The sequence below is a fragment of the Oryzias latipes genome, chromosome 19 (assembly GCF_002234675.1).
Source record: "Oryzias latipes chromosome 19, ASM223467v1".
NCBI classification, from domain to species: domain Eukaryota; kingdom Metazoa; phylum Chordata; class Actinopteri; order Beloniformes; family Adrianichthyidae; genus Oryzias; species Oryzias latipes.
The window spans coordinates 24,864,846-24,881,355 of record NC_019877.2 but is presented as its reverse complement, the minus strand read 5'-3'; the positions used below and the strand labels follow the sequence as shown (position 1 = coordinate 24,881,355).

At 41.2% G+C, this 16,510-nt stretch overlaps 1 protein-coding gene across 3 annotated transcripts in view; it reads right to left on the bottom strand.

The window, feature by feature from the left end:
- LOC101174819 (glutamate receptor ionotropic, delta-1) overlaps positions 1-16,510 on the bottom strand; it is a 492,295-nt gene that overhangs the window by 309,409 nt on the left and 166,376 nt on the right. The window lies entirely within an intron of this gene.

Genomic DNA, 16,510 nt, shown 5'->3' with positions numbered 1-16,510 from the left:
TCATGTGTGGGCCGGACTAAACCACCTGGGGCCGTATGTTTGACACCCCTGTTCTACATGCATGCTGCAAACGACAGATGTTTGAAAACCTTTTAGAGAAATTCTTTCTTTCCACAAATCCTTCAATCTCACAGAACTTTTGGGGCTTTAGGTCACATGGGGACCTTTTACCTTTCAAGGTGACGCCCGATCCACAGATGTGTAGATGAGCTCTCCAAAGAAGGTTTTTACCTTCCTTATTAGACTCAGTTCTTCCTTAACTATATGGTTTGAGAAGTTAAACATGTCCATCCCAGCTCGCTGCAAACAAGGCTGGAGTCAGCTGAAAGGAGGTGGTCATTAGTTTCTACTTTTTAATGACAGCGATTTCAGCTGCGTTGGGTCAGAAATCAGACTGGAAGGGTTCATTGGGGGAGTTAAGGGTGAGGTGAGCAGCTATTTCTTCCAGGATCTTGCAATTGAAGTGCAAGTTGGAGATGGGATGCATGTTTTTGAAATAGGTGGGATCTGATCCAGGCTACTTTTGAGGTACAATGGTAGTTTTGAGAAGGGCGGGGACAACTTTCACAGATGAGGAGTGAACACTGGCTGAGATGAAAGGCATCTAAACGTAACAGTGGGAACAGGAGTTTGGTGGCTGAGTGTTGCAGCCAGCCTGCTACCGGCCATGAAAAGACGACCGGAAAGTCCTCATCCACATCATGAGTTTATCCAATATGAAAACACCAAAGAAATGATTAAACATCAAAAATTTACCATGAGCAGCAGATGCAAAACGCTCCACCATACACTCAGCCAGAAGGCCAAAAACCAATATTTAAGACCGAGTGCAGCACAAGCAGCATCAGCTGGAAAGACAGACGGACAAAAGTAATCGGAATAAACGCCTGATCTGAAGAGCTTTTCAAAGCAGAAATGTGGCTCAGTCCTCAGAAACCGTTCAAACAATCAAGTGGATTTGTGTTTCCAGTTGTGTCCTGACAAAATAAAGGCTGATGTTATTCCCACATATTTACATTCAGCCAAAATGCAGATTGCAGCGTTTCCCGCATGGATTTATGTTCATTAAAAGTTAATGTTGTTAGCGCGTGTAAGTACGGTGGCCCAGAAGGGTCACAACACAACACATTAACTTTACACGCAACACATTAACTTTACACGCAACACATTAACTTTACACGCAACACATTAACTTAACACACAACACAATAGCTCACAACACAACACAATAACTCACAACACAACACATTAACTCACAACACAACACAATAACTCACAACACAACACATTAACTCACAACACAACACATTAACTCACAACACAACACATTAACTCACAACACAACACATTAACTCACAACACATTAACTCAACACAACACAATAACTCACAACACAACACATTAACTCACAACACAACACAATAACTCACAACACAACACATTAACTCACAACACAACACAATAACTCACAACACAACACATTAACTCACAACACAACACAATAACTCACAACACAACACATTAACTCACAACACAACACAATAACTCACAACACAACACATTAACTCACAACACAACACATTAACTCATGGCCCAGAAGGGTCACAACACAACACATTAACTTTACACACAACACATTAACTTTACACACAACACATTAACTTTACACGCAACACATTAATTTTACACACAACACATTAACTTAACACACAACACATTAGCTCACAACACAACACAATAACTCACAACACAACACATTAACTCACAACACAACACAATAACTCACAACACAACACATTAACTCACAACACAACACATTAACTCACAACACAACAAATTAACTCACAACACAACACATTAACTCATGGCCCAGAAGGGTCACAACACAACACATTAACTTACCTCACAACACTTTAACTCACAACGGAAGTAAAGCAGCAATTGAGGTGCTTTTATTCTGAAATTTCCACTGGGCTGAGCGGCTAACTACCCAACAGAAAGTAATGTTACAGTGAGCTGTGGAGGGAGCACATTATTGCTACAAGAAAAGCTAGCAGCAGTGTTGCCAGATTGGGTGGTTTTGGTTCTAAATTTGCGGGCAAAAATGGCTTTGGCCGGGTTTGCATAATTTGGGCGGTTTTAGGGTTGGTTCGGCGTTTTTTTCCCGCCTCATGAATATATAATAGCGGACTACATTAGGCCGTGTGGCTGTGAACTTCTATGTACTGAAGCTCAGTAAACGCACCAGGCAGAGACACTTAACGGGCTCTGTCATCTAACCTGTTGTTGGGGATGTGCAACGGCCAACGGCCTCTTAGAAATTGTGTTCTTTAAAGCCTGGCACTGCGGCTGCGTGTGTGAGGAGCCACCAGCTAAAGTTATGGTTTGATCGCTACATGGAGCGGTGTCTGTGTTTATCAATCCTTTTATTATTAGTCTGAGCTATCTTTTATTTTGAAAAATCATCGGATCGGGTGCTGAATCAGTCCAGTAGGGGGAAAAACTTAACGAAAGCTGTGTATTCTTCTTTGTGTGTGTGCGTGCGCACGTGTGTGTTGGGGACCGCACGTGCATGTGTGAGGGGAGGGAGCGGAAGAAAGGAGAGGAGCGGGCCTGCAGCGACAGAGGGGGGTGGGAGGGAGGAGTGTGCGTTCATATTGTGTGTGTTCAGAGGAAGGAGAATCCTAATAAAGAGAAAGTTTCTGGCAACACTGCTGCTAGCTTTTCTTGTAGCAATAATGTGCTCCCTCCACAGCTCACTGTGACGTTACTTTCTGTTGGGTAGTTAGCCGCTCAGCCCAGTGGAAATTTCAGAATAAAAGCACCTCAATTGCTGCTTTACTTCCGTTGTGAGTTAAAGGGTTGTGAGGTAAGTTAATGTGTTGTGTTGTGACCCTTCTGGGCCATGAGTTAATGTGTTGTGTTGTGTTGTGAGTTAATGTGTTGTGAGTTATTGTGTTATGTTGTGAGTTAATGTGTTGTGTTGTGAGTTAATGTGTTGTGTTGTGAGTAAATGTGTTGTGTTGTGAGTTATTGTGTTGTGTTGTGAGTTGTTGTGTTGTGTTGTGAGTTAATGTGTTGTGTTGTGAGTTAATGTGTTGTGTTGTGAGTTATTGTGTTGTGTTGTGAGTTAATGTGTTGTGAGTTATTGTGTTGTGTTGTGAGTTATTGTGTTGTGAGTTGTTGTGTTGTGAGTTATTGTGTTGTGTTGTGAGTTATTGTGTTGTGTTGTGAGTTAATATGTTGTGTTGTGAGTTATTGTGTTGTGAGTTAATGTGTTGTGTTGTGAGTTATTGTGTTGTGTTGTGAGTTATTGTGTTGTGAGTTAATGTGTTGTGTTGTGAGTTATTGTGTTGTGTTGTGAGTTAATGTGTTGTGTTGTGAGCTAATGTGTTGTGTGTTAAGTTAATGTGTTGTGTGTAAAATTAATGTGTTGTGTGTAAAGTTAATGTGTTGCGTGTAAAGTTAATGTGTTGCGTGTAAAGATAATGTGTTGTGTGTAAAATTAATGTGTTGTGTTGTGAGTTATTGTGTTGTGAGTTAATGTGTTGTGTTGTGAGTTATTGTGTTGTGTTGTGAGTTAATGTGTTGTGTTGTGAGTTATTGTGTTGTGTTGTGAGTTATTGTGTTGTGAGTTAATGTGTTGTGTTGTGAGTTATTGTGTTGTGTTGTGAGTTAATGTGTTGTGTTGTGAGCTAATGTGTTGTGTGTAAAATTAATGTGTTGTGTTGTGGGTTATTGTGTTGTGTTGTGAGTTAATGTGTTGTGTTGTGAGCTAATGTGTTGTGTGTTAAGTTAATGTGTTGTGTGTAAAATTAATGTGTTGTGTGTAAAGTTAATGTGTTGCGTGTAAAGTTAATGTGTTGCGTGTAAAGTTAATGTGTTGTGTGTAAAATTAATGTGTTGTGTTGTGAGTTATTGTGTTGTGAGTTAATGTGTTGTGTTGTGAGTTAATGTGTTGTGTTGTGAGTTAATGTGTTGTGTTGTGAGCTAATGTGTTGTGTGTAAAATTAATGTGTTGTGTTGTGAGTTATTGTGTTGTGTTGTGAGTTAATGTGTTGTGTTGTGAGCTAATGTGTTGTGTGTTAAGTTAATGTGTTGTGTGTAAAATTAATGTGTTGTGTGTAAAGTTAATGTGTTGCGTGTAAAGTTAATGTGTTGCGTGTAAAGTTAATGTGTTGTGTGTAAAATTAATGTGTTGTGTTGTGAGTTATTGTGTTGTGAGTTAATGTGTTGTGTTGTGAGTTAATGTGTTGTGTTGTGAGTTAATGTGTTGTGTTGTGAGCTAATGTGTTGTGTTGTGAGCTAATGTGTTGTGTGTAAAATTAATGTGTTGTGTGTAAAGTTAATGTGTTGCGTGTAAAATTAATGTGTTGTGTGTAAAGTTAATGTGTTGCGTGTAAAGTTAATGTGTTGCGTGTAAAGTTAATGTGTTGCGTGTAAAGTTAATGTGTTGTGTGTAAAATTAATGTGTTGTGTTGTGAGTTATTGTGTTGTGAGTTAATGTGTTGTGTTGTGAGTTAATGTGTTGTGTTGTGAGTTAATGTGTTGTGTTGTGAGCTAATGTGTTGTGTTGTGAGCTAATGTGTTGTGTGTAAAATTAATGTGTTGTGTGTAAAGTTAATGTGTTGCGTGTAAAATTAATGTGTTGTGTGTAAAGTTAATGTGTTGCGTGTAAAGTTAATGTGTTGCGTGTAAAGTTAATGTGTTGCGTGTAAAGTTAATGTGTTGTGTTGTGATCCTTCTGGGCCACCGTATGTTAGCCTCTCCTAACCCTTCTTCCAGCTCCGTTCTTCCCCAAGAAAACCACTGACCACACGGATTAAATTAAAATGATAAGCGAACAGGCGCTTCATAATATTCATAACATTAATAAAAGCACGTTTGGAAGATCTTCTCGGATATTACCGAGCTGCTGCATGAATGTAAATGGCAGCAAGGTTTGTTTACAGCGGGACTCATTTCCTCTTCCGGTTTTTCAACACTACTGCGCATGCCCAAATGATTTATTCTGACTGAGAGTGTGACCATGTGAAGGTTCGTTCTAATTGGAAAAAGTTTTTCTGATCCCATGTAGACGGTTGGATTTTAATCCGACCATTGAGCCCATCAAGATATTTTGCACGTAAAACTGCGGCTATTGTTGTAACTTTCTCTTGAGGAGTGCAGAACTCCATCCATCTTCTCATCACCTCCACAGTCTGGAAATCACTGAAATATGAGACAAGCTAAAGACGTTTATCACATGAGGAACCAGCAGGGTCCGGGAGCCCCGTGAAGCTCAGCAGCACCTGGAGATAGAGTGAGGTTCTGACCCGCGACAGCTGCCACTTCTGCAGCAGTCTCGGATTTCTTCTGCGACCATCAAGCCTCACAGCGATGTAGGGATCTTTGTGTGCAAACAATGAACTGCTGTGACATTTACATGGAAGCTGAGACCAATCAAGTTAAACATGCACGATACAGAGCGTATCGCCATGACAACAGGTGGGTGGTTGTTTCCACAGCAGCATCAGACATATCGGAGATGGAAAATCAGCTGTTTCTATGCAGAGTTAACAGAAAAAAGAAAACTATCTACCCTTCATTCTCTATTTGAGCAAAGAAACGAACATTTTTAACAGCTCAATGATGTAATGAGTAGGTAGAGGCTCTCACACTTTTAAATCTGAGTTTCTCAGCTAAAATAACCTAATCGCACTGATCTAAACCTTCAATATTGTGCATGTTTTACCTCTCCTCCACTTAGTCATTTTAACTTTGGAGGAGCTGGCTGCTACAGGACAGGGTGTGTGTGCTGAAGGCAGCAGCGCTTTCACTAAGCATGGTTTTGGACAGTGGAAGAAAGCTGGAGTCCCCGGAGAAAAGCCACGCATGCACGGGGAGAAAACATGCTAACTCCACACAAAAGGACCCCCATTGGAGTTCTGGTTCAGGTCCTCCAGCCGGGACTTGAACCGGGGGTCTTCCTGCTGTGAGGCCAGAGTGCTAAACACTGCACCACCATGTAGTTGATTTCATGTAACTTAACTATGGAACACCTTTTTGTTCCTTGTACTAAAATCCCCTAAAGTTAACAATAAACAATGTCATTGTAGAATTCTTTCTGAATTTTATTGCGTAATGCGCATTCGTCAGATGAACGGAAAGCTTGTTGGCAGAAATGTCTTTTTTTAGATAAACTTGCTAAATTTGACTAAACATTTTTAAATATTACCCAAATTGTTATTGTTATTTAAATGTAATTTAACCCTCTTGTTTTTTTTACTGAAAGTGAATTAATTTAATATTTTCAACGTAAATACTTCGAATCACAGCCTTCTCTGTGCGGCGAGACCGCTAACCACTGCTCCACCTCAGTAGATAACATTTAAAAAATATATTCTTGCCATATGCCAGCAAAAAACTGTCAGAAAAAGAAAGAAAGTTGGGTGTTTCCATCATAGTGACATTTGTTTTGTCTTTTAAACCACTTGGGCAGACTGCCAGTTACTTTTGCTCTGAGTTAGTTTACCTGTTCTTGTTTCAGTATTCTCTTCTTATCAACTTGTTTTTTGATGAACATTGATTTTGTTACACCTAATTAGTGTGGTGGCATGCCTGCTGCCCTTTTTTTGCACATCCTGTGGGTCTAAAATGGTCTGCATGTGCATCGTTTACAGGACCAGCTGTTGTCATCTGGACAATAAAACGCTGTTATTTAGTTTTCTTGCTGTTCAAAGGAGCCATGCGGTCCTTTCTGTTGTGGTACCTAGAAAGTTCTATTCTGTTCTAGTTTAGTTCAATGAACAAGCCTCAGTACACATGCACACGGGTTTGAATCGACGTTTCGTGACTCGTTAGATATGTCTGTAGCCCCGTGACAGTAATCATATGTATTCATATTTTGTGCATAGTTGTGCACATGTTTGATTTTGACAGGTATATTACTCCTTACTGCACCTGAATGCACCACGATTGAAAATCCCACCTTAACGATGTGACGTGGGGGGGAATTTGGAGTGTAAATACAACCACAGCTCAGCAGGCCCCCACCTCTCCATCTGACAACCACAGCAGAGATCATGGGGGAAACAGCAACAGGCTGCAGAGAGTCTGCTCATCCTTTCTGCCTTCAGCTCTGCGTCTGCACTCACATCTTTCTGTCTCCAAACCAGCGGGAGATCAGATAAAAATGTTTTATCTAAGAGGGGGGTGCAGTCTGCATCTCAGAGGAATCTGAACCGGGAGTGTCAGTCTGTGAAGAAAGCACCCCCCACCCCCACCCCCCGACAGGAGAGGAGGAAGGACGCAAAGATATTGCTTTTCTCAGTCCACTTTATCAGATGCCGTCAGATTAATTCAGTCTCACAGGATCTTTACATCACAGCTGCAGATCCTCTTCAGAAACTCTAACCCAGCCAGGTCTGCCCCCCCCCCCCCCCCCATAATGAAGGTGAGAAAGTAGCTGAAGGAAGCGTCAGGTATCTGCACAGCTGACAGAGCACTCTGGGGGTTTCTGCGTGGATGCACCCCCCAGCACTTATCTCTTCACAAAGTCAGAAAGTGGTGGGGGGGGGGGGGGGGGTGAGGGGGGAGTGCAGGTTGGCAGCTGAGCAGGACATACCTGATTTCGGTGACACATCAGACGGCAGCACAGCGTCTGCGGGGATTTTTCACACTTCTGTGACAAAATGCATGAAGTTTCTGCAAAAGTTTGGAGGGTTGCACCTGAAGTCTCTAAATGCACATCTGGATCCGGATCCGGATTCAGTCTGTTCACAGCGGGTAGTGACGGCTGCATGGCTTCAGTGTCTGAGGTCTAGTAAAAGTAGGCTGCTGTCTTTCTGCAAATACACGGCAAAACCCTGATAGCCCTGGAACTAATTCACATCTGATAGAAGACAGTGATTATCAGGTTGGGGGTGTAAACAGATGAACATTTAGTTTGCAGGTTTAATATTTAGATCTGAGCTGAATATCTATTCTCCAAACTAAACATCAAAAGTGGTGTGAGGAAGTTGTTGCCCCTCTTCAAGATTTCTTATTTCTTCCATGTTTTCTACACTTCAATGTTTCCTACCTTCAAACACATTTAAATATGAGTCAAAGACAACACAAGTAACAATAAAATGCAGTTTTCAAATGATTTTTGTTTTATCATTAAGGGAGAAGAAACCAAACCGTTATTGCCCTGTGTGAGAAATGAATTGCCCCCTAAACCTAATATTTCGTTGGGCCTCCTTCAGCAGCAACAACTGCAATCAGGCGTTAGCAATAACTTGCTATGAGTCTCTCTCAGCGCCATGCCCCGCCCATCTTTGCAGCATTGTTGTAATTCACAGATATTGGGGGGTTTTCGAGCATGAACTGCCTTTTTAAGGCCAGGCCAGAGCGTCTCAACAGGATTCAGGTCAGGACTTGTCTTCGTTTTGGTGTTCTTCAGCCACTCCAAGGTGGATTTGCTGGCATGTGTCGGGTCATTGTCGTGCTGCAGAGCCCAAGTTGGTTTCAGGCTGAGGTCACGAACAGACGGACGGACTTTCTCCTGCAGGATTTTGTGGTAGACGGATGAATTCATGGTTCCATTTATCAGCCAAACAGCCCCAGACCATCACACTACCACCTCCATGTTTTACTGTTGGTATGATGTTCTTTCTCTGAAATCCAGTGTTACTTTTACTCCAGATGTAAAGCGATACAGACCTTCCTAAAAGTTCAACTTTTGTCTCATCAGACCACAGAATACTGTTCCAAAGGTCAAAGGTCTCATCAAGATGTCTTTTGGCAAAATTGAGACGAGCTTTAATGTTCTTTTTGCTCAGCAGTGGTTTTCACCTTGGAATTCAGGTCATTTTAGCCCAGAGTCTTCCTGATGGTGGAGCCATCAACACTGACCTTAACGGAGTGAAGGGAGGCCTGCGGTTCTTTGGATGTTGTTGTGGGATCTTGTTTTACCTCTGTGATGAGTCTTGGCAGCACTTTGGGGGTAATTTTGCTCAGCCGGCCACTCCTGGGAGGGTTCAATACTGTTCCATGCCTCCTCCATTTGTGTAGAATAGAACCTTCTCCACTCTGATAGATCTCTATGACTTTCTTTCTCATTTGTCCCTGAATGTCTTTAGAGCCGTCTTCACTCTGTCAGACAGGTCCTATTTCAGTGATTTCTTGGTTGGAGACAGGTGGGGCAGCATCAGGCTGGGGGGTCCAGAGGATTTGAACTCAGGTTTGATAAACCACAGTTACCTCATGTTTTCACAGAATGACAATCAGTTTCTCACACAGGGCAATAACGGTTTGGTTTCTTCTCCCTTAATGATAAAAATAAATCATTTGAAAACTGCATTTTATTGTTACTTGTGTTGTCTTTGACTTTAAATGTGTTTGATGGTAGGAAACATTTAAATGTGGACATCATGGAACTAAACCAAATAAAAAAGAAATCAAATAACAGCTTTTTAACTAAATATTTAGTTTAGAGCTAAATCTTAAACTTCAAACTAAATATTCAGCTAATATACAGATGAAATTGCAGATAAGCAGACATGAGCTACCAAAATAAAGTTGGATTTTCTCTGAGCTGATTCTTGCCAGACTCGTCGACATGTCCTTGTGCGTTACTGATTCAAGACCAAACATGGAACAAGCCAGTTTTGTAAACAGGCTTCTTCTGAGGGCATCGCCACACGTCGCTCTACACTGTTGGTGGTACAGTGTTGGCTGGAGTTTGTCTGATCTAAACAATTCTTTCAGTTTTTAAATGCTCACAAGTTGAGGAATCCAGGGACATAAAATGTATTTGTCTGAATCACAAAGTCTTTATTTAAATTTGTTCAGAAGAGTAAGATTTTTGTTCGCTATGCTGAGTTAAAAACGCCATGTTCTCATATGGAACGCACACATTTACCACTACCGCCTAACAAATGTTCTTGTCTTCTAAACTCTTTCACTTTTCCAAAAAGGTTAACTCTTAAGGAAATAACAAGCCGTTTGGCTACATTGTGTGAAAGTTTCAAGACTGTATTTTCAAGTTTCGTCCCACAGTCGCAAGTTATGGACAGCGGGCAGATTTATTATGGCCAGGAAAATGAGAACTGAGGGAACTTTGTATCAGACTAGGGCTGTAGGGGCAAAAGTGTTTTTGCTTGAAAAAAACTATGGCTCTGTGACAAATGAAACAAAAAATTGGGCGGTGCCACTCTAGATCCTAAACATTCTGTCCATTGAAAAATGTCCTAAAATGTGCATAAAACTTTAACTCTATTTGCATAAAACCATAAGGTCTTTTAAAAAGCCGAATTCAACCTAAATTTGTCAATCATTCCTAAACGTCTCTAAGTTTGAATGGTGTCTCGTGCCGAAAGTATGCAGCTTTCAAAGAGCACAAAGTTTATGAAGGATTTGAGCAATTTCTCATTCATTTCCTACAGGGCATATTTCACTGAATATTTCAAAAACTAAACGGTTTATGAATACCAAAAGTACTAGCAGTAATGTCCTGTACGAGCTGAACGTTGTGCTACCAAGATTGATGAAATCACTAAAAGTACAAAGGAGTTTTTACGTGTCAAAAAACGTGAATTACTATAAATACTCATAAACACAGTTTTTATCCTCATTCTCTTAATATATGAATCGGATAGTTCAAAAGGGGCCCACGTCCACATTTTTTCAAAATAGAGATATTATATGTTCTATGGTCTTCAAGGGAAAAACTATCTGATTATGTGCAAAAAGTCCCAAGTCTGTTGTAATGTATTGACTATGCTTGACATTTAAAATGCATTAATGCAGATTCCTGGACTTGGGCCTCTCTTGCATGGGTTTAGCTTTATCCCATAGATGGCAGCACTAGTTATCCAATATGGCAGCACCCCTATTTAACCCTTGTGCTATCCTAGGCACTTTAACATTGGGAGTTGGGTCATCTAGACCCACTAGACAGTGCTCTGAATCTTTTTTCTTCAATGATTTGTGATCTTCACTGGTGTCCATGGATTACATGAAATCTTTCCACCTTTATCCACCTTTGTCATGGTAGGGAGAACACCTCAATGGAAGGGGGGGGTCATATAAGATAGCACAAGGGTTAATTCAAGAAGGGCCCAAGTCCAGAGACTTTAGTTTGCTCGTCCTCTGAAATGATAAAAGTGAGGAGCTTCATATTATAGCATTTGTAAGCTAGGAACTGGAGCTAAATCTGGGTAAAGTATGAATCATTTGGTGTAGCCTCCCTTTAAGCTATGCAAGTAAAATCATTTCCTGAAAACACAAACCTCTTGGACTTGGGCCCCTTTTGAACTAACCGATTCAAATGTTCTCTATTTTGAAAAAAATGCTACAAGAACTTGTTAAAAACACCCAAAAACGTCATTTTCATCTGAGTGGGGCTTTATACCTGCAAAATAAAGCTTCACTCGTATTTCTGTCTGCTCCATCTTCCCCAGAGCTCTTTTGTGAGCCCTCACCCATCCAAGCTCCTGTCTTTTCTGACTCCTCAATCAGGTTTCCTCCTCTGGCCACTCGTCCTTCCACTTCCTCTATCCATTTTTCTGCCGCTATCTCTCTGGAATCGATCATGTGGACTGGCACTGAGGCTTCATTATGCTCTTGCTCTCATATTTATTTCATAGCTGGCAGGCTTGAGGGGATGTGCGCCTGCTGGCAAGTGAGAGGGTGAATTTCCACATGTAATACTCTGCTGTGCAGCTCTTGGCAGCTGAGAGGCCAGCAGCCCTGTGAGCACAAACACCATCACAGCCACTTCCAGAAAATGGATGAATACAGAAATCAAAGGGAGCCCTGCAATCTGACAGATGAACTCAAAGCAATACATTACCTTCTGTAAACAGATGATGCGTCAAGAAACACCACCTGTCAGTTGTTTGTCATGCTTAAAAACCTGCAGGTCTGCTGCCTGTTCTGCTTAAAAACCAGAAATACAAGATATTGGATAAATAATAAGGCATTAGACTACAAATCCCTCCCCAGCCAGCCAGACAAAGTGAGCCCCATACGGTTTAAAAGTGGGCAGAGGATGTGGGCTCTGCCGTACCCGATGTTGTCCACCGGGCCTAGCCTGCCAGCCCACCGAGTACCCACTTAAGCCAATGTGGTCAAACATAGATGTGTCCACCACAGAGGCCATGCGGGGCCACATTTTCTGCCCACTTTTATCCATACGGGGTCCACTTGGCCTAGCAGGCTGCCTCTTTTATTATTACTTTGTGCTGATCAAAGGCTCTGAAGTTTAACAAAACCTGTAAAGTATCTGTGTCATGGTGCCTCTGGCAGTCTCTCCTCCCCCTCCCTTCTCTGCTCTGCTCTACTGATTGGAACCATCTGTGGACACTCACCTCATCTGCTACCAGCCTTCTTAAGGAGATCCAGCCGGAGCATTCATCGCCAGTTTGATGCTCCTAATGGTGCTTAAGTCTGGTCGCCAAGTTAAGTCTTGTTTACTAGTTACCATGATACTTACCTCACCTTGTCACTCCTATCTCAGGTTCTTCACCAGGAGTGTCCACCTGGAATCCTCCTCTCTACGAGCTGCCATCCGAATTACTCTAGCCACGCCACGTTCCAGCCTCGCTCTCTCCAGCCACGCCACAACTCCGGCCAGGAATCACGCCAGTCACAAAATCCTTTTGCCACGCTTCGTGTCCAGCTCCGACGCCATTGAAGCATCGGCAAGACTGTTTACTCCGTTTACCATCATCTACCCACGAACTCTTACTACGCCATCACCTTTCCGTCCTGGAAAATATATCTGTGACCTTATCTACTTTGCCTGAGTTTTCATCCGGGTTCCAGAATCTGGGTCTGCCATGTCATATAAATCATGACAATCTGTTCTCCTTTATTTTGAAAGTTTGTTAGCTCTCAATGCTATTGCATATTGCTAATAATTCACAATACTAAAGTTTACGATTTTTTGTCATTTAAAACTCCAGAAATGTCAAGCAAATCATGTAAAAGGAGGACTTAGATAAGCGATTAACTAGCCTTCATGTGGTTAACAGCTGCTGCTTTCTGGATCTTTGTTGTCTTTTCTTCAAGAAAGGAAAATGATAAGAAGAATTTGTTAAGTTGATGACTTCATGCAATAACTTTATTACCCTTGTGCTGTCCTATAACCCCCCCCCCCCTTCCATCTCCCTACCATGACAAAGGTGGATAAAGGTGGAAAGATTTCATGTAATCCATGGACACCAGTGAAGATCACAAATCATTGAAGAAAAAAGGTTCAGAGCACTGTCTAGTGGGTCTAGATGACCCAACTCCCAATGTTAAAGTGTGTTGTTTTTTTTAGTTAGTTATCATTATCACAGTAACATTTGTTTTAGCTGTATTAGTCTGAACTTTTATGTGTTGTAAACAGGATTGAAAATTTGAGGTATTGTGAATCATTGTGACTAATCTTTCTGATGTGGCTAACGTGCAACGTGTTACAAACTAGTTCTACAGTTATTAAGAGTTGATAAAGTTTCTGACTGACTTATTTCTTCCCATAAATTTGAAATACAGTAAACCCTTGTTTTTCGCGGGGGTTACGTTCCAAAAAGAACCCGTGATAGGCAAAATCCGTGAAGTAGAAACCTCTATTTTTTTCAATTATTATACAATTAAATCCTCTATTATACATTGAAAAGAAAGAACAAACCATTTTACAGGCTCAAGCATTTGTTTCACAGATAAAAGTACTTTAGAAACGTTTTTTTCAACAAATAACTTCTGCACTGTACTGTCAAATAATAATTTTAATCATCAATGTGAACAGAAGGCTTCAAATCGCCGAGATTAGCCCCGCCCTAATAACAGGGAGTCTCTTTTTTTTAATGCAAAATAGAGAATGTAAACATTTTCAGCATTGACGCAAAATCTCTGCATCTGCTGTTTCCCCCTCCCTGTTGATGGACTTTTCAAAAATCACCTATGAAGAGGTCCTGGTCCCTTTAGAGAAGTGAGAAGAACGCTGGGGGAGGAGGGAGCGGGCAAGCAGTATGAGTCCTGATTAACCTTGTAAATGATTCAGTTTGTCAGCTGGAAGATTGAAGCCCTGCTGCTGTTTATCCAACCTGCATGGATTTAAAGAGTGTCCTTCAGCCAATTACTCATGTCACCACACACGTGCACACACATGCGCAGAAACCTACAGCCTTGGATCAATGCCTTTAAGCTCCAAACAGAGAGGGAGACAGAGCTCTTACTTCTGACAGAAACATCACTGCTCTAGAGGAGATCTACATGGAGGAATGGACCAAAATACCAGTTCACGGTTTGAGAAAACCTTGTGAAGACTTAAAGAAAAATCTGACTGCTGTCCTGGCCAACAAATGGTATATAACAAAGTATGGAGTTGAACTTTTGTTACTGACCGAATAGTTATTTTCCACCATAATTTACAAATAAATACTTTAAAATCTGACAATGTGATTTTCTGGAGTTTTTTTCTCATTGTGTCTCTCATAGTTGAGGTTTACAGCTCTGTCATCTTTTTAGGTGGGAAAACTTGAACAATTGGTGGCTGACTAAATACTTTTTGCCCCACTGTAGACGGAGAATCTTAATTTGATGGCTGATTAAATTTGATACGTCATTGTATGAATGTATAACTGATGATTGTAATGTTTTTTGTGTATTTTTCCTATTTGATTGCTTGAAATAAACCATTTCAAATCAAATCATATCAAAAACCTCAGTGTAGGTGGAGAGTGGGAGGGTCTCTGAATGATCTCATGAACCCAGATATGGAGACGGAATTACCGATGCGTTCACAGAACCCTGAAGAAATGAACCTGATCTCTGAACATCATCCCTGTTTGCATAGTTACTACACAGACATACAGTCGGTGCTTCCATGTAGCGTGAGGCTAAAGCTTTGGCGGTAGCTCCTCCAACACGTGTCAGGGGTGTCAGGTTTATGAACACATTTTTGGACAAGCGTCCAGCAGCATATTTGACACGAGTTGAAAGAGACGTGTCAATAGGCATACACAGTTCTGATATTGTATATGAATAATATATTTATAGTGCACTGCTTTTAACTGTCCTGGTCTCAGGGAAGTAACTAAACCTGCAGTTACTCCCTGAAGATCTGAGTAGGATTACAAATCGCATGTCGTCCTTAATAAACCACAATTGTCACCCCTGAGCCAGAAACGCTCATGGTTGTAAATATGTGGGCTGTGGAACTCTCTGCACTGACATCTGATGACTTTATGCACGATGATGCTGTTTCTTTGATGCATTCAGTGTCTTCCCAGCTGTGGACACCATGATCCTGCTGTGAAAACGTCCTGGGAAAAGTAAAACCAGCCCATGAAATGCTAAAGTTATCTGAAACTAGAAACGTTGTAGAAAAGAGATTATTGTTCTGAGACTGACTGATGTTTTTGGTTTTTTTAACCCTTGTGCTATCCAAGAACACGTCAATGCAAGGGTGGGGTCATCTAGACCCCATAGGATAGCACAAGGGTTAAATACAAGAGTACCTGTACATGAGTACATGCCCTTTATTTCTAAAATCCTAGAAAGAGTTGTAGTTAAGCAGCTTTACTGCCACCTACAGGACAACAGCCACTTTGAAGACTTTCAGTCGGGGTTTAGACCTCACCACAGTACGGAAACTGCACTAGTTAGAGTCTCTAATGACTTGTTATTGGCCTCAGAAAAGGGACTACTTTCTATTCTGGTCCTGTTGGACCTCAGTGCAGCCTTTGACACTATCGACCACAGTATTTTACTCCATAGATTAGAGCAGGACATAGGGATCAGAGGATCTGCTCTCCAGTGGTTTAAATCCTATCTGTCTGATAGGTATCAGTTCGTTAATGTAAATGGCCATTCCTCTCAGTGCACTCGAGTCAACTATGGAGTCCCACAGGGCTCAGTCTTGGGACCGATCCTGTTTACGCTTTATTTTTTTTTTTTTTTTTTTTTTTTTTTTTTTTTTTTTTTTTTTTTTTTTTTTTTTAACTTGTCCTGTCCAACAGCTAGGCAAACAGATGAGAGCTGAGGGCCTCTTGTGTTGGACATATTTTATTCTAACAAGAGGGGTTATTCATCTTCAGACAAACCAAAGGTATGTCTGAATAAACCCCTTTTGTAATTGAGGCCAAACTTTATTAATTTCAATCATGTTTGAAAATCTTTGGTGTTGGACCGGACGGAAAAGGAAAGAGGGGAACAAGAGAGAGGGGGGGGTAGGAGGGTGATAATAGGAGGGGAAGGGGGGTAAGACCATGAAGCAGCATAGAGCAGACAGGTTTACTGGTTGTTTATCGTTACGGTACGGTTCAAATGTAGTACAAAAAGGGCGGGGCCTGTTCACACACACTCAAATATTATCAACACACCTGCTAGCCGCAGAAATGTCCACATGTCAACATGCACACAAAACAGATAGTGTTCACGAACGCATACCTATGCCTTTAAACCAACTAGTGTGAAATCTTTCATTCATTCAATCATGCAAACTATTAGTGCAAAGGTGAGCTAACACCTGTGCTCAGGTGAGTGTTTATGTTCT